Source organism: Mesoplodon densirostris, chromosome 8 (genome assembly GCF_025265405.1).
Source record: "Mesoplodon densirostris isolate mMesDen1 chromosome 8, mMesDen1 primary haplotype, whole genome shotgun sequence".
NCBI lineage: Eukaryota > Metazoa > Chordata > Mammalia > Artiodactyla > Ziphiidae > Mesoplodon > Mesoplodon densirostris.
In genome coordinates, this window is record NC_082668.1 from 98,049,634 (window position 1) to 98,065,519 (window position 15,886).

Below are 15,886 nucleotides of genomic sequence, written 5' to 3' on the forward strand. Positions count from 1 at the left end.
TGTTGAACGTTACAAAACATTTTTAGACAAAATTGGTTTCACTGAATATATAATATAAATCAATATTTAAATGTAAAAACTAGAACTGTAAAATAGGTTTGTATTTATTTATAAGTTAAAAGTACAAAGAAGTTTCCAAATAAGACACAGACCCCAAAAGCCTACAGGAAAAGTGATTTGGCTATGCAACAGCATAAAAATATTATAATATAAAAGAATTAGTATAAAGTGCTTTCATTAAATTAAAAAACAAATTGGAATCTGGGACTATATTTGCAACATATATAACAAACTGACAGTTTCTTTTGTTTATAATAGATGTGTACAAATCAATAATAAAAATGCATAATTCAGTTGAATAATAGGCATAGACTATGAAGAAGTACCTTTAGGCCAAAAAATAAATTACAAAAGAACAATAATAATATAATCAGATACTCAACTTCACTCACAAAGAAATGCCAATCAAAACAGTAGCCTACCATTTCACCTATACATTTTTTGTTCTTTTACTAGCCTATCTTTTATAGCATGTAATTACTCACTAAGCAAATTATTATCAACATTTTTTGCATGCAAGATACTACACTAGGGTGTTGGGAGAGACATAAAAATGAAAAAGTTTGAGGGTAGGTGAAGAGAAAGGGTAAATTAAGGGCAAATCAAAAAATGAGATATTATTTTCACCTACCACAAATTGAGTGGCTTAAAATAACCGTAATTTATTGTCTCACAGTTCTGGAGGTGTTAGAAGTCTCGGATTATGTTGTTTTTACTCAAAAACTGGGTTTACCTCTTGGTGGGTGTTGAGCCAAAAGACACAACCAAGTCAAAGGTGGGGAGAAGGAAGGATTTATTACTTGGAGCAAGTAAGGAGAACACCAGGGATCTTTCCTAAATTAGTGTCTTCTCAAACAGTAAAATTGGGGAAGTTTTAAGCTAAGGGTACATGCATATTCACAAAGGGGCTTGGGTGGTTGACAGAGTCCAAGCTTTAGTTCACTGAAGTCAAGAGGGTCAGAAAAAGTCAACATTATCCTCCCTTAGGTTCCAGTTGATCTGGAGGTTGAAGGAGTCAGGCTAATCTTTACCATGGAAACAGAAGTGGGAGTCTTTACAACCGATTAGTACCTTTGCTATTGTTACATCTCTTGCCTGATAACAGTCGTTTTATTCTGCATTCTTTTGTCCCCTTAAGATCATTATTACTGAGACCTGTTCAAGGGCAAGCATTGTGGCCAGGCTTAGATCACAAATGTCTTAAACCAACAATGGCTTCTCTTCTGTCAAGAAAGCCATGCCTGGTTCTCTTTCCAGGGATGTAACTGCCTACAGTATGGGCATTCTTGGTTTCTTCTGAGGGCTGTAGGGGAACATCTATCCCGTGCATCTCCCCTAGCTTCTGGTGGTTCATAGGCGGTCACATCTTTGGCATTCCTTGGCTTGCCCCAATGCATCACCCCAATTTCCACCTTCATCTTCACATGGCGTTCTCCCTGTGTGCCTGTCTCTTGTCAAATTTCCCCTTTTTCTAAAGACATAGTCATAATGGATTAGGGTCCACCCTAATACTTTATCTGAAATAGATCATCTGCAAAGACCTATTTCCAAATAAGTCATATTCACAGGTAGTGGGGGTTAGGATCTCAACATCTCTTGGTGAAGTCTGGTGAGGCAGGAGGAATCAGACATTCTCATACAGATGTTAGGAATATAAATTGGTCTTATCTTTTGGAAGACAATTTAGTGATATCTATGAAAACTTGAAGTGAACATACTGTTTGTCCAGGCAATTGACTTAGGAAATTTTTCCTACACATATGCTCATGATCAGTTCTCAAGTTATGTGCAGTGTGTTTACTGCAGTATTATTTGTAATTGAAAAATGAAACAAAACAAAACAAAATTGGACACAGCCTAAATGTTCATCAATTGAGGACACTGTTAATTAATTATGACTCATGCACACTGGAACACTACCTGGCTCTTTTAAAGAAATGGAACAGTTTTCTTATACATACTCATTAGGAAAGATCTCCAAGGTATATATAAAAAATGAAAAGTATATGATAATTGTTTTGTATGATTCTTTGGTCTAAACATTTTTAAAGATTAGTATAGTGGATATGCCAATTATTTACTTGGAGGTTGTGTAAGAAACTGTTAACACTTTCCACCTTTACAAAAAGGGTTTGGAACTGGGGATGAGAAGGAGATGCTTAATTTTATACCTTTCAGTAGTATTTGAAATTTCTTCCCATTTGCATGTATTATTTATCTTGTTTTTTCTCTTTTTAATATCACCAGAGGTTATGTATGCTGTGGGATTGTAAGCAATTTTATTCTATTTTTTCATATTTTCTGTATTAAAAAGGAACTAGTGAATGTTAAATCAAAATATAAAGGACTCTCCTCAACATACTACATGAGATAAGAGATTTTTTCTTGGGGAGAACTTTCCTATAGAGCCACATTTCCAAAGAATGTTTAACACTTGCTGGAGGGTTATATCCCATAGTTTTATGGATGTGTGCTCCGTGACTATATTACTTCATTTTTTAGTATGGAAGAGGTATGATTCTAGACAGCTTCAGAACTCTATTCAAAAAACTACAGTTAGAAAGAGCTATGCGTATTACTTTCAGGAAAGCTGAAAAACAAGAAAATGATCATATTTATTTTAGGATGAATTCCAAAGACTAAATAAATGCAGTGTGTTTTCAAAAAGGTACTTTCTTTTTCTGGAGATTAAACAGTCTGCTGTAGGATCTGCCTTTATTTGATGTGACCTGGCAGAGTCAACCCAGTTAGCCAACTTCCTGTGGGAAAAACTGTTCATATAATCAGTCAGTTCATTTATTTCCTGGATGTGTTACTAAGGTTTGTTCAGACATGAGTGTTTTCTCTATTAACACAGTGGAGGAAATATTTTAAAGTAGCTTTATATTTTGAATAATTTTAAGATAATTGTGCTAAGCTCCTCTAAAGAAAAATTAAAGAATGCAAAATATATGAAGCTGTTGGATGTAGACCAAGTACCTACCCGCAAGGAATAGAAAAATCCTTTCACTCATTAATTTACCTTTTTCAGCATTCCTGGAGGTTACCAAGTCGAAAGTCACTGGTGCTCTGTGAAACCACCTGAGGGTTTTTCTGTTTGTTGTAGATCTCTTCATGTAATAGGGGATTTCATCATTCAAACAGCTTCCAACCTAAGCTTACATCATCTTATATTTGAAGACTGTCTCTTTTTTTTTTTTTTTTTTTTAGTATGGAGGATTTGGAAATTTGGGATTCATTTTTGGTTAGGTGGGTACGTACAATAAGATTTGTTCTTCAGCAGCCAGATTTTTCAAATCTGTCAAAGTCACTTTCTTGCATAATCAGGTGATTCTGAACCAGCTGCATGGTCCGAGGAGGCCTGTGCAGGTGAAGATTTTTAAAAGTACATCTCATATAGTATTAAGCACTTTTGCTGAACATGTAATTTAAATTGCTTAAAATAGACCCATAGGAAAAGGACTTTCATGTTCTTTCTATTTCTAAACGTCAGAAAAATACCTGGTTAAATGCAAGATGGGTAAAGAATAGTGATGTCGGGCTTCCCTGGTGGCGCAGTGGTTGAGAATCCACCTGCCAATGCAGGGGACACGGGTTCGTGCCCCGGTCCAGGAAGATCCCACATGCCGCGGAGCAGCTGGGCCCGTGAGCCATGGCCGCTGAGCCTGCGCGTCCAGAGCCTGTGCTCCGCAATGGGAGAGGCCACAGCAGTGAGAGGCCCACACACTGCAAAAAAAAAAAAAAAGAATAGTGATGTCCTTTTTTTGTAAACAGCAGTTCCCATCATTGGTTAATCTCCTCATCCTCCTGCATCCTTGTTTTTATTTTTATTAATCTCACCACCACCACTTTTTAATATACTTGTCTTCAAAACTTTCATCACCTTGCCTCCCCTTCCCCTTACATCTAATAAGTTTTACTCCCACAAGTTTTATAAATTTTATCTCTATAGTGTTTCTTAAAATTATTTCTACTTGCTCTGAAATTTGATGGTATTTTATTAGTTCTCTTCTTATAATGACCATAGTCACTATTATAGAGCAGATTCTTGGGCCTAGGCACTGAGTTACATGATGTACACATTACTTTATTCAGTCACCATAACAATTATATAAGGTATGTACTATTTCACCCATTCTATAGCAAAAAAGGAAATTAAACCAGATTGTTTAAATAACTTGTCCAAAGTCACATTGGCAGAGCTGAAAATCAGATCCAGTGTTGGTTGACTTTAAAGTCTATACTTTTTTTGTATATCATCCTGCTTCATCTTTTTGTATTTATCACCTTTTACTTTATAGTGTGCATGAGTGTATGTTTGTGTGTATCTTATTTCCGTTTGTAGGCTGTAGATTCTTTTAGGAGAGGTCCACGCATGACTGTTCACATTTCTCCCCTTATTTCCCCTTATCCCTTATCTCTTAGGGCCATATATTTACAAAGTACCTGGAAACGTTTGGTAATCGTTTGCAATCAAATGAAAATCTTTGCTGGGTAACTTCTGAAACAAAATAAAGGCCTTTATCTTTACAAGGAATCTCTTTTGTAAGAATTAAGGAATGTGGATAGATTTGTGATACATTTTATTCTCTAAAAACATAAAAAGAATCTGTGAACACACAGTATTCATCTCTTCAAACACATGAAATTCAAATACAAGTGCCTTGGCATTAAGCATTTGAATTTGTATGCAAGATGTCATAGTTATATAATTTTTCTGTCAGAGGTGGTTGGATATGCTCACTGGCTTTTCAAATTCCCTCATGTATAAGTAGATGTACTTGTAGGGACAAATACACTCTCTAATATATGGAAAATTTTATTAGTTCATTTTGAACAGAAATATTTCCTTCCCAGTTCTGGGCCATATGTAAGAGAATGAATGTTGTATTAGCCAAATAGACAATAGGATAACTTGCAATAAGGTGGCCTGTGCTCATAATAGTTTTTTCTTCATGATTCTGAGCTTATATTCTAGGATTTATCTGGTATCAGAATAGTGATGGGAATTACAAATCCAATGCTGGCAACATCTGTTTGAATTTTCATTTTAACCTGAAATAGTAATTGCTGCTATTGATCCGGATTTTCAGGCCTGTTTTTTTTTTAATTAATTTATTTTATTTTATTTATTTGTGCGCGGGCTTTTTCTAGTTGCAGCGAGCGGGGGCCACTCTTTGTTGCGGTGTGTGGGCTTCTCATTGTGGTGGCTTCTCTTGTTGCAGAGCACGGGCTCTAGGCATGTGGGCTTCAGTAGTTGTGGCATGCAGGCTCAGTAGTAGCGCACAGGCTTATTTGCTCTGTGGCATGTGGGATCTTCCCAGACCAGGGATCGAACCGTGTCTCCTGCATTGGCAGGCAGATTCTTAACTACTGTGCCACCAGGGAAGTCCCTCCAGGCCTGCTTTTATCTGGGTTGATTCTTTCTGTCTAATGTTGTTTCATGAAATTCCAAAATTATTAGTTCTCTTCAGACTATTTTGGGCCCTCCCCTGGTACTCATACTGTGTTCACAGTGGATACCCCTCTATCTATTAGATTCTATCTGTCTTTTAGTGCCTATTTTAAGCCATTTAGCCCACAAGATATTTTCTCCTATTCCAGACTATGCTAATCTCTTCTTTTGTACAATTCCTAAAGTAGTTTTTGTTTTTCTCTGTCACATTACTTAGTATTATTGTCATCTAATTTTTAAAATTTAGGGCCCCCAGCTCAATTGAAAGCTTCTAGAGGTCAAGATTGACTAGATAACCACCAGGCTTCCTGAGTTGTCAATAATATCTCCCTAGGTGTCACTCGTTAAGGGCTCCCAACCACCTGATCCAAGCCCATGAAAGCCCTCACCCAAACTACATGATTCCACACCTACCAAGAAAACCAAGTGAAGCAGCTCAGTTCAACCTGATTCAGTGTGGTGGGTGTTCTGGCCTGCTATCTCGTAATAGAACTCTAAATTATCATAATATTTAATGAGGTACTAATGAAATATTTTACTATATTTTCTTTCATCACTGGAGACTTATCACTGGACATGAATTTAAAAATATATGAAGTAAATTTTGTTTCTAAGTTATTCTCATAGTTTACATTTTATACTGTGTAAAGGATATTGAAAGGCAAGATCAGGAATGAAGTATGTAATAAAAATGATCACGGTTTTTTGTATGTAGCCATATTTTTCTTCCAATTGTTTGTATTCAACAGGTAGGAGCATAAGTTCCATGAAGGCAAGTTATTTTCTGCCTTGTTTTCTGCCCTATCTTCTGCTAAATCTTTTGGGCATAGGGCATTTTTGAATGAATATTTTACTATAGATTTTTCTTAGGAGTAGAATATATACTCTTACCTCGTGTTTCCTGAAGTGTGGTCCATAGACCAATTGCTTCAGAACTACCTTGGTACTAGTTAAAAATGCATATTCCTGGGCTCCATCTCTGGGGATGGGGACTCTGGAAATAGGCATTTTTATTAATGCATTTGGTTATTTTGAGGCACAAAAATTTGAGAGTGACTTATATAACTCATGCCTCATGTACATTATGTATTTCTTTTTGATCCGTTGCTTGAAATAGTTTGTTATTCTACAATTTCTAGTCTGCATCTTTCTATTTACATGTGGCCTTCATGACCGGATGAAGCTTGCATCACTCCATCTGAAAGCATCTGAACTCAATTCTTATGGCCCTTGTGCCCATTCTACTACTTGAAACTTTATTTTTTTTTTTTTGCGGTACGCAGGCCTCTCACTGCTGTGGCCTCTCCCGTTGCGGAGCACAGGCTCTGGACTCGCAGGCTCAGCGGCCATGGCTCACGGGCCCAGCCGCTCCATGGCATGTGGGATCCTCCCGGACTGGGGCATGAACCTGTGTCCCCTGCATCGGCAGGCAGACTCTCAACCACTGCGCCACCAGGGAAGCCCTTGAAACTTTTATTGGGCAAGCCAAGTTGTTGAACATAAAATATGATTGTTTGTTAAATTGTCTGAAAGATTTTACAAAAGAATTAAGTTTATTTAGTTCAGAAAATCAAAAAGGAAGGAAGGAAAAAGGGAAGCAAGGAAGGAGGGAAGGAAATCTTAGAGGCATTATTTATTTATTTATTTATTTATTTTAGTTTCTAAGAATGACATACAAAAATGTAATTTTAAGTGCTAAGACACATTAGTTGAAGACATGGGTTTGGATTCATTAGACTCCATCACTAAAAGTCACCTGCCCCACCACTCGTGGCTTGTACCATTCCCAGCATGGTTTGGGTGGTAGTCTGCTTCAAGGAAGGGAAATAGTGCAGATAAACCCCCAGATCCCTTTAACCTCTCCAGTTACCATGCAGTCAGTGACCCACAGCTCTGTTTTCTCCCCTAGACTTTAAGGGACTGGAACAAGATGTCCTACTGTAGGAGAATAAGACAGCAGAGCATTGTCGCGAATCCAATCAATCTACTTTGGATTTGGTCATTCTTCCTGTCTTCAATCTGTAAGCCACACTTTTGATTTTGTGACAGCTACACAGAAAGTTCATAACTGGAACACCTTTTCTTGTCCAGTCAGGGGATATCAGTTTGGGAACTTCAAATACCTATGATATTTTTCTTAATTGGAACTACACTACTTGAACAGGAATACAGAAACCTTCCTAACATTTTCTTCTTCTTTTTTTTAATTGATGCTTGTGTTCCTCACAAAAATAGCCTAAAGATAAATATGACAAGGTCTTCAGTAGATTTAAGGCAGGAGAAAGGCAAGTTGTAAAGAGTGATATTAGTGTTTCGTTTGACACAGCTAGCCTACCAACCCAAATCGCTCTTATCAGTGCAATGTAAATGAATGACTGCTGGCCTTTCTCCCTATGGCTCTGTTCCTGAAGTCACAGTGAGCATATGTGGAAATAGCCAGATTTAATACAAACACAAATGTTTGCTGTAGCTGTGCCTAAGACTTGTTACAACAATCTTTGAAAAGTGAATTGTTTTGCCAAGTAAAGACTTAAACTGTAAACTGATAATTAATAATTCAGGCATCTTAGGTTTTCTTCTTTTTTTAATCTTAGCTCTAAGACACTTCATATTTGATAACCAAGTGAGTTTCCTTAAAGTAAACAAATTAAGTTATAAATTTTGATGCTCTGAGTATGCCAGGGGCTTTTGAAGGTCTGTGTGTGAGCTAAGACTAGATTATTCACTTTCTGTGTTGACAGTCATGCCTGGAATTATGGAAAACGGTATAAACTCGGCTCTGAGAAATGGAGCTAGGAGGACAAAGCACTTTGTATTTTTATTGCCTTTCGAGGAAATGTATCACTCTTGCCATCTTTATTGCAGTTGTCACCAGATGCATTTATTCTGTGTGCATCTTCTCTGGTCTCACCCGTACACACAAGGTTAAACATGAGTTTGATTTCCTGTCTACTCTGAGTTTAAATTCTGAACCATGTGATGGTCTTGTGGATTTGAGTTTGATAAGTAGAATTTACAAATAAATAATGAGGAAAACATTGTGTGGGGTGACTAATGAACAGAAAACTGTTAGAATTAGAAAAATGTTAACTTCTGTTTATGTCTTAGGTTTTGATTAAGAGATGAATTTTAGCAATGTTTAGGATATTCACAGCATGTTCAAAATAATTTGTGCTATGATTCAAATCACACATATATGAAAAATTTATGTGAAAAAATATATAAAATATATATAAAACATATTTACTGAATTTAAGGATTATGTTCTGTGAGTAGGGAACATGGTTAAAATGTATACTTTTCTGTGTTTCTTAATATTGCTTTTGTTCTTTTAAAGAATCCAGTTCTAAAGTTAGTTACTCACTCAATTCAACTGTCTCCAAATAAAAAATGTTTTTTATTGAAAACATAAAGAATGCTTGCATAGAGAATGTCCCTTAGAAATGGAAGATTTATAAAAAAGGTTCAGAAACATCATTTGTATTTATATTCAGATGTTATGTTACATTTAAACAGTGATGTTTTTCTGTTAAGTATACTATTTGTGTGTGGTATTGTATAAAATTTTGAAAATACACAAAAAAGTATAAAGTAGCAAATTTAGAAAAAACTCATCTGTAATTCCACCATCCAGCATGGTTAACATGTTGATATGTTTTCTTCCCCTTTTGTGTGTGTGTATGTGCATGTGTGTGTGTTATGCTCATATATATATACACATGCTGTTCAAAGCTAAAAACATACACAGTGTATTCTATAAATGGAAATCTTTAGAATAGGGATGTTAATGGGCCTACATAACTAAAATCCCCCTTTCCCACTCCTAGGAATCAGCCGCATTGCTGCTGAAGCTGCACTGTCATTCAACAATTTTCTCTCAGAGTAGTGCTTCTGCTGGACATGAGGATGTTCTGTTCCCAGAAGAGAACATCCTTTCTTTTTCCTGTTGCGGAGCACAGACTCTGGACGCGCAGGCTCAGCGGCCATGGCTCACGGGCCCAGCTGCTCCATGGCATGTGGGATCCTCCCGGACTGGGGCACGAACCCATGTCCTCTGCATCGGCAGGCAGACTCTCAACCACTGCGCCACCAGGGAAGCCTGAACATCCTTTCTTAACTCTGGGCCTATGCACATTCTATTCCCTCTGCCTGGAACACTCTTATACCCCACCCCCAAACTTTCATTTAACTCATTTATGCTCATCCTTTTCTGCTGAGCCTATTCCTGATCCCCCAGCCCTAGAGTAGAGGAACCTACTGTGTGCTCCCATGGAACTTCATATTACTCACTTCTAAAATATATCACACTAGTTTGTGGCTGCCTGCATGTCTGTATTTAGCGCTAGACAGGAGGCTTTGTAAAATCAGAGATTGCATCTTTTTTGCTTTCCATTGTATACCCAGCACAAAGCTGGCACATAGGTGCTCAGTAAATATGTACTGAATTAATCAATAATCCAAACCCTCCATGTATCACTCATATCTTGTGGGAGCTGACAGTCTCACTTTGTAGTAACCTACAGAGGAATTTTCTGTGAAATTTATATCTTTCAAACCTCTGATCTGCAGATGAGAAAACTGTCCCTAAAATCATCCTGTCTTTAATTTAGAAACTTTTTATTATTAAATATCCTTATTTCAATCCAGCATTTTTATTTGGTTTAATCTCACTTGAGGATACTGAAAGCATTATAAATGGAAACTTTGATGAGAGGTCATATTGGTTCATGTTATTAAATTAAAGATAAAAAAAAAAAAAACAGAAACCTGAGGCAGTATTTTATGTTTTCCTAGCTCTCTGAAACTTTGCAAAGGAGATCATCTATATTCCTAATGCCTAGCATGTATTGGAACCTTGATCAGTGTTTTTACACAAAAGAACTAGGATGTCTCTCTTTGATATATTTTTTAAAAAATATTTTGTGATTGACATTTATTAAATGCTTATTAAATGTAAAGTTACCTCTTGGTTACTCTTGTCAATTGGGAAACCCATTGGTGTGGGTAACTGAAAACTGGAGCTACTTTGAGTGAGATGGATAGAGAGAAACACTGCCTGGCAACTTCTCAGACTCCATGGTACCTACTGACCTCCTGAATGGATGATTGATTTTGAATAGATTGAGTAGGTCATACGTGTAAACAAATTATACATTTGCCTTCAATTTTCATTTTCTCCTTGGTTTCCAATTGTATTCCAGGGGAAAATGTTAACTAAAGAAGAAAAGTCTATTGAAAATTGGAAGCACAGTGAGGGAAAGAGGTTTAAATAAGAGGGTTGATTTCAGTGTTAAAATTAGTGAATGTCCCTAAAAGATCACAGGCAGATTAATCCATGAATTTTTAAACATACAGTGTTACGTGGACTTTAGATAGATTAATATTTTAGAAAAACCAATTATCGTCTAGTATAATGAAGAAGGCTGAGAGTACTTCCTGTCCAATTTTTAAAATAGACTCTTGAAACTTAAATTATGCTATGTGTGCTAGATAGTCTCCAAAGATGGCCATCTATTTCTGCCTTTCTTCTGTATTCATGTTGCTCTACCAATCAACAGGTAGAGTCTATCCCTTCCTCTTGAATTTGAGCTGGGCTTGTGACTTGCTCTGCCCAACAGAATAGAGCTCAAGTGATGCTATGCCAGTTCTAGGACTAGCCCTTAAGGAGACTGGCAGCTTCTACTTTATTCCTTTTGAAGCCAGCCGCTACACAAAATCTGACTATCCTGAGATCACCATGTTGTAAGGAAGTCCATGTGGAGCAACCACGTAGAGAACATCAAAGTGCCAGACTTATGAGTAAAGCTCTCTTGGACCTTCCAGTCAAGCTCAGTCTTCAGCTGACTGCATCTGAGTGAGTGAACCCAGCCAATGCTATTATATGAAGCAGAAGAATTTCCCAGCTGAGTCTGGACAACTGGGAGACTTTTTTTTTTCTTTCTTTTTGCGGTACGCAGGCCTCTCACTGTTGTGGCCTCTCCCGCTGCGGAGCACAGGCTCCGGACGCGCAGGCTCAGCGGCCATGGCTCACGGGCCCAGCCGCTCCGCGGCATGTGGGATCCTCCCGGACCAGGGCACAAACCCATGTCCCCTGCATCGGCAGGCGGACTCTCAACCATTGCCCCACCAGGGAAGCCCCTGAGAGACTTTTTAAAAATAATAATCTGTTGTTTTAAACTAAGTTTTGAGTGGATTGCTTTCCAGTAATGGATAATGAAACAGTAGATGACTCATTACTCCTAATATTGACTTTAAAATTCTATTTTTTATAATTGAAATTTGCTAAGAAAGTAGAACTTAAATATTCTCTCTTACACAAAAAGATTAATATGTGAGGTGATGGATATGTGAGTTTACTAGGTGGAAGGAATCTTTTCATAATGTATACATAAGTCACCATGATGTACACTTTAAATATCTTACAATTTTATTTGTCAGTTATACCTCAGTAAAGCTGAAGTAAAAGAAACCCGAAAAAAATTCTATTACCATGGTGCGTATATATATATATGTATATATATATATGAATATTATGTCTAAGTATTTACATGTATACATGTTTATGTGTTAATACACACAGATAAATCAGTTTAAAGTATACAGTTTGTATTTTAGCATCAGTTATGACTAACTATAAAAATGATCAATATCCACAAATTTTCTAGGCTATATATTTCTTTTGACTTTTGTCATGACCAAGACCTGCTTCTGATTTAAGTTCATTTATAACCTTTCCTCAGTAATGTGAACTACGTGGATAAAAAAAAAAATTCAGCAAATTCCATCAAGAAATAAAAAAACAATTCAAACTGATGCCAATTTCAGACTAGAAATTCTAAATCATCATTTGTTATTAGAAGTGGAAAATTACCTAAGAATACCTGATTGAGACAAAACAAATGTTCTTTGTGTTCTAAGATTAAACTAAGATGTGATCTTATTTGAACATCAATGGAGGAAAAGAGAAAGAATAAAATTTAAGATATGCAATTAAAGCTTCCAGCCTTCTAAACCTTTCAGCAAGTGATGACTAGCTTCAAAGATCGCTAAAACATTATCAGCACTCCACTAAGCTCATGGACCCCAAATCAAATTCAAAAATGAAAATCGAATAACAGCACTTTGTCCATTAATTCTGTTAGCTTCAAGCCCAGACATAGCAGGGACCCTCGAGGATTTCTAAGAGAACCCCAAGGTTATTGCTTGCTGGCATGTGAATCTCTGGTGAAGATTCAGTGAGAAAACAGATGATACACCAGAGCTTTGCTTCGTGAAGAATAACAGATGAGTAGATAGAGGCTTTCAATCTGAGAGCAGAACACAGGGTGATCAGAATCCCAATCACTCGGTAGAAGATGATAAAATAGAGCAGTGGAAGGATGAATTAAGATGACATGCTGTGTTTTATCAATAAAAGTAATGGCAAGAGATATATTTCTTACAATTATTTAACCAGGAGAAAACTCCTGAGAATGATACATTCTGCTTATAAAGCAGTGTGAAGTGGGATAGATCACACTGTCAATTTAATGGCTCAGTTTGCTGCATTTGTATTAGAAGCAAGATTATTCTTTGTATTCATTCAAAATGAATGAAAACACAGGAAACTGATTCTGACTATAAATCCGTTTCTGCTGGAAACCTTTTGTCATCCTATGCTGTCCTTATTCACTAGGCTGGAGCAGGTCAGACAATTGGACAAATGACTCTTTGTATTGGGGAGGCTTTGGTATTATGCCCTATAGATCAGCTTAAACATGTAGGGTGTTTTCCTCTGGAAATTAAAAGCCCAGTTTCCATTTTGAATAAAGGATGTGACATCTACTAGGTAATAACATTATAACTCAGTTTAGGGTAATGTGAATGACAGTTCAGTGTGATACATTCTGTGAAGGAAATTTTTTAAAATTATTTATTCCCTTAGAAGTGATCTCATGTGTTCTATGCATTTACCATTCACCAGTACCAAAGTAAGAATGCAAACTTTATTCATCAATAATCAATGGGCAAATACATTGCTATGAGTGTCAAATCTGCAAATGTACGTTTGCCTTGCAGAAAATCAAATTAGAATTTTCTTCTTCTTCAAAATATGAACTCCCTTATAAATAGACATAAAAGAATATTCAAAGGGTAAATGAGAACAGTTTTTTCTTTTAGATGATACTTTCCATTGACTATTACCATGAAAACTGTAAACTGTGTGACCATGTAATATGTCACAACTGAGAACACTGGGGCTTGCCGTTGTGGTTAAGAGCCTGACTGCCTAGGTTCAAATCCCAGCTCTGCAGCTCACTGACTATATGACATAGACACATTACTTGACTCTATGCCTAATTCCCTCAACTTTAAAACTGAGATAATTATAGTATTTACTATATAGTTTTTAAAATGAGGATTAAGTAAGCCAATATATGTAAAACACTTAGTTTTAACAAGCAAATATATGTAAAACACTTAAGGATGACAAATTGTATTTCCTTAATCAATACTAGTTATTATTTTAAAACAACATATTCAAGTATTGAGCAGGATGAGGATGCAGACATGCATGGGAATGATTTCTTTAGAATGTAAGCTATTTTTTCTTCTTTAAAATGAAGGATAATTTTTATTTTTAAGTCCTTCATAAAGATATCTTTTTATCTACCTCTGGAACTCCATTCTTATCAGGAGATTCTTCAGGGTAATTACCCCATCTTACTTTATTCTTAGAGATGTGTATTTATTTAATTACCCTCTTTTCCACCATTCAAGAGCATTGGTGATATTCAACATTTTTTACAAAAATAATTTGGTTCCCTCCCCCTCCCCCCAACTCTTTTTATAGAGTTACTTTCAAAACCCGTCAGTCACTGACTTAAAACATCTGATCAAATTCGCGATTTTCATTTTAGTATGAAGAGTAGAAGTATACTACCAAACAAGAAATATAACTTTAAACAAGAGGAAATGGAGATCTATTGGTATCAGTACACTGCTGAAATCCATTGCCCTGGGGTAGAGTTTAAACTCCTTGCAGGGTTTATAGGCATGGTCTATGCCCTCCTTTGCTTCCCTCCCCATCTTCCCATCCTCTCCCCAAAAAGCATATTCAATACACTTCAACCATTGCAAGCTATCCTCAGCTCCTCTAATAGATCATGTTTTTTCTCTCCTAGTCTACACCCTACTTCCCTAGGACTTTACACATTGTTTACGTAGTTCTGACCTTAGATATTCTTTTCTCCAAGGTGCCATCTTTGACCCCTAAACTCTAGGGCATGTACCCCTCCCATGTGCTCTCATAACAGCCCCTATTATGTCAGCCGTCACACTCTTTATAATTTATTTACTTATTTACTTATTTTTACTTATTATGTTTTGAAGCAAAATGTTCTGCAGGTAGGGACCGTGTTTTACTCATCTGCAATTTCATCCCCATCACCTAGCAAGGTACATGTGACATAGTAAGCATTCAAAATTATGCTGAGTGACTGATCAAACGAATGAATGAGCTGTTCCGTTTCTATTTCCACTGCCAGATAAATAAAAGATTTTCAGAAGGATCATCTCCTTTAAATATAACATTTAAATGTTATATTTAAATAACATTTCTTGTACTTGAAAAACATAGAAAAGGGAAAAAATTTAAAGGCAGTAAGGTGCTTGCTCTCAGCTAGTTACAGAGCTAGATGGGAAATCCCACAGTCACTGAACTAAATTTCACTTCTATGTCATTAATGTAGCCTGGGGAAGCATTATTTTGTTGGTGTTGTTCTATTGGAAGAAATAAAACAGACCTATCTAACAAATAACTAGTGAATTTTAAACTAACCTTAAATATTTCAAATGAGAAATTGCCTTGAAACTGATGATATATTAAAGGTTTAATATAAATGATGGTTATATGTACAGTTCATAGGTAAAGAATATGCTTATGCTCATTATTCCATTTTATTGCACCAGTTTAATACCCTTGTGATACCTTTTTATTGAATACTGATTATAGTTTTGAATACTTAATACATTAAATAAGGAAATTACAATAAAGCCAATTTTGTTCCCAAAAATACCCTACCGCTTCCCAGAAAACTTTGCTGATTCTTTTTAAAGTGCTTTATTTTAAACCTGAAGTTTTTTTCTTTATCTTAGGTTAACTGGGTTCTAACGTGTCACTAAAGTAATAAACACCCACAGATAGCCTTGCCTAACATGTAGATAGTACTCACCAACTACGAACTTCAAGCAACTCCATCTTGGGCCTGATTTACGGCCTATGTGCTCTTTAACCTCCAAATAAATCTGACAGCCTGTCTTCATATGAAATATTCATGAAGTTTCATAACATTCATTACCATTTTATGATTCTTTTAGTTGGTATAACAA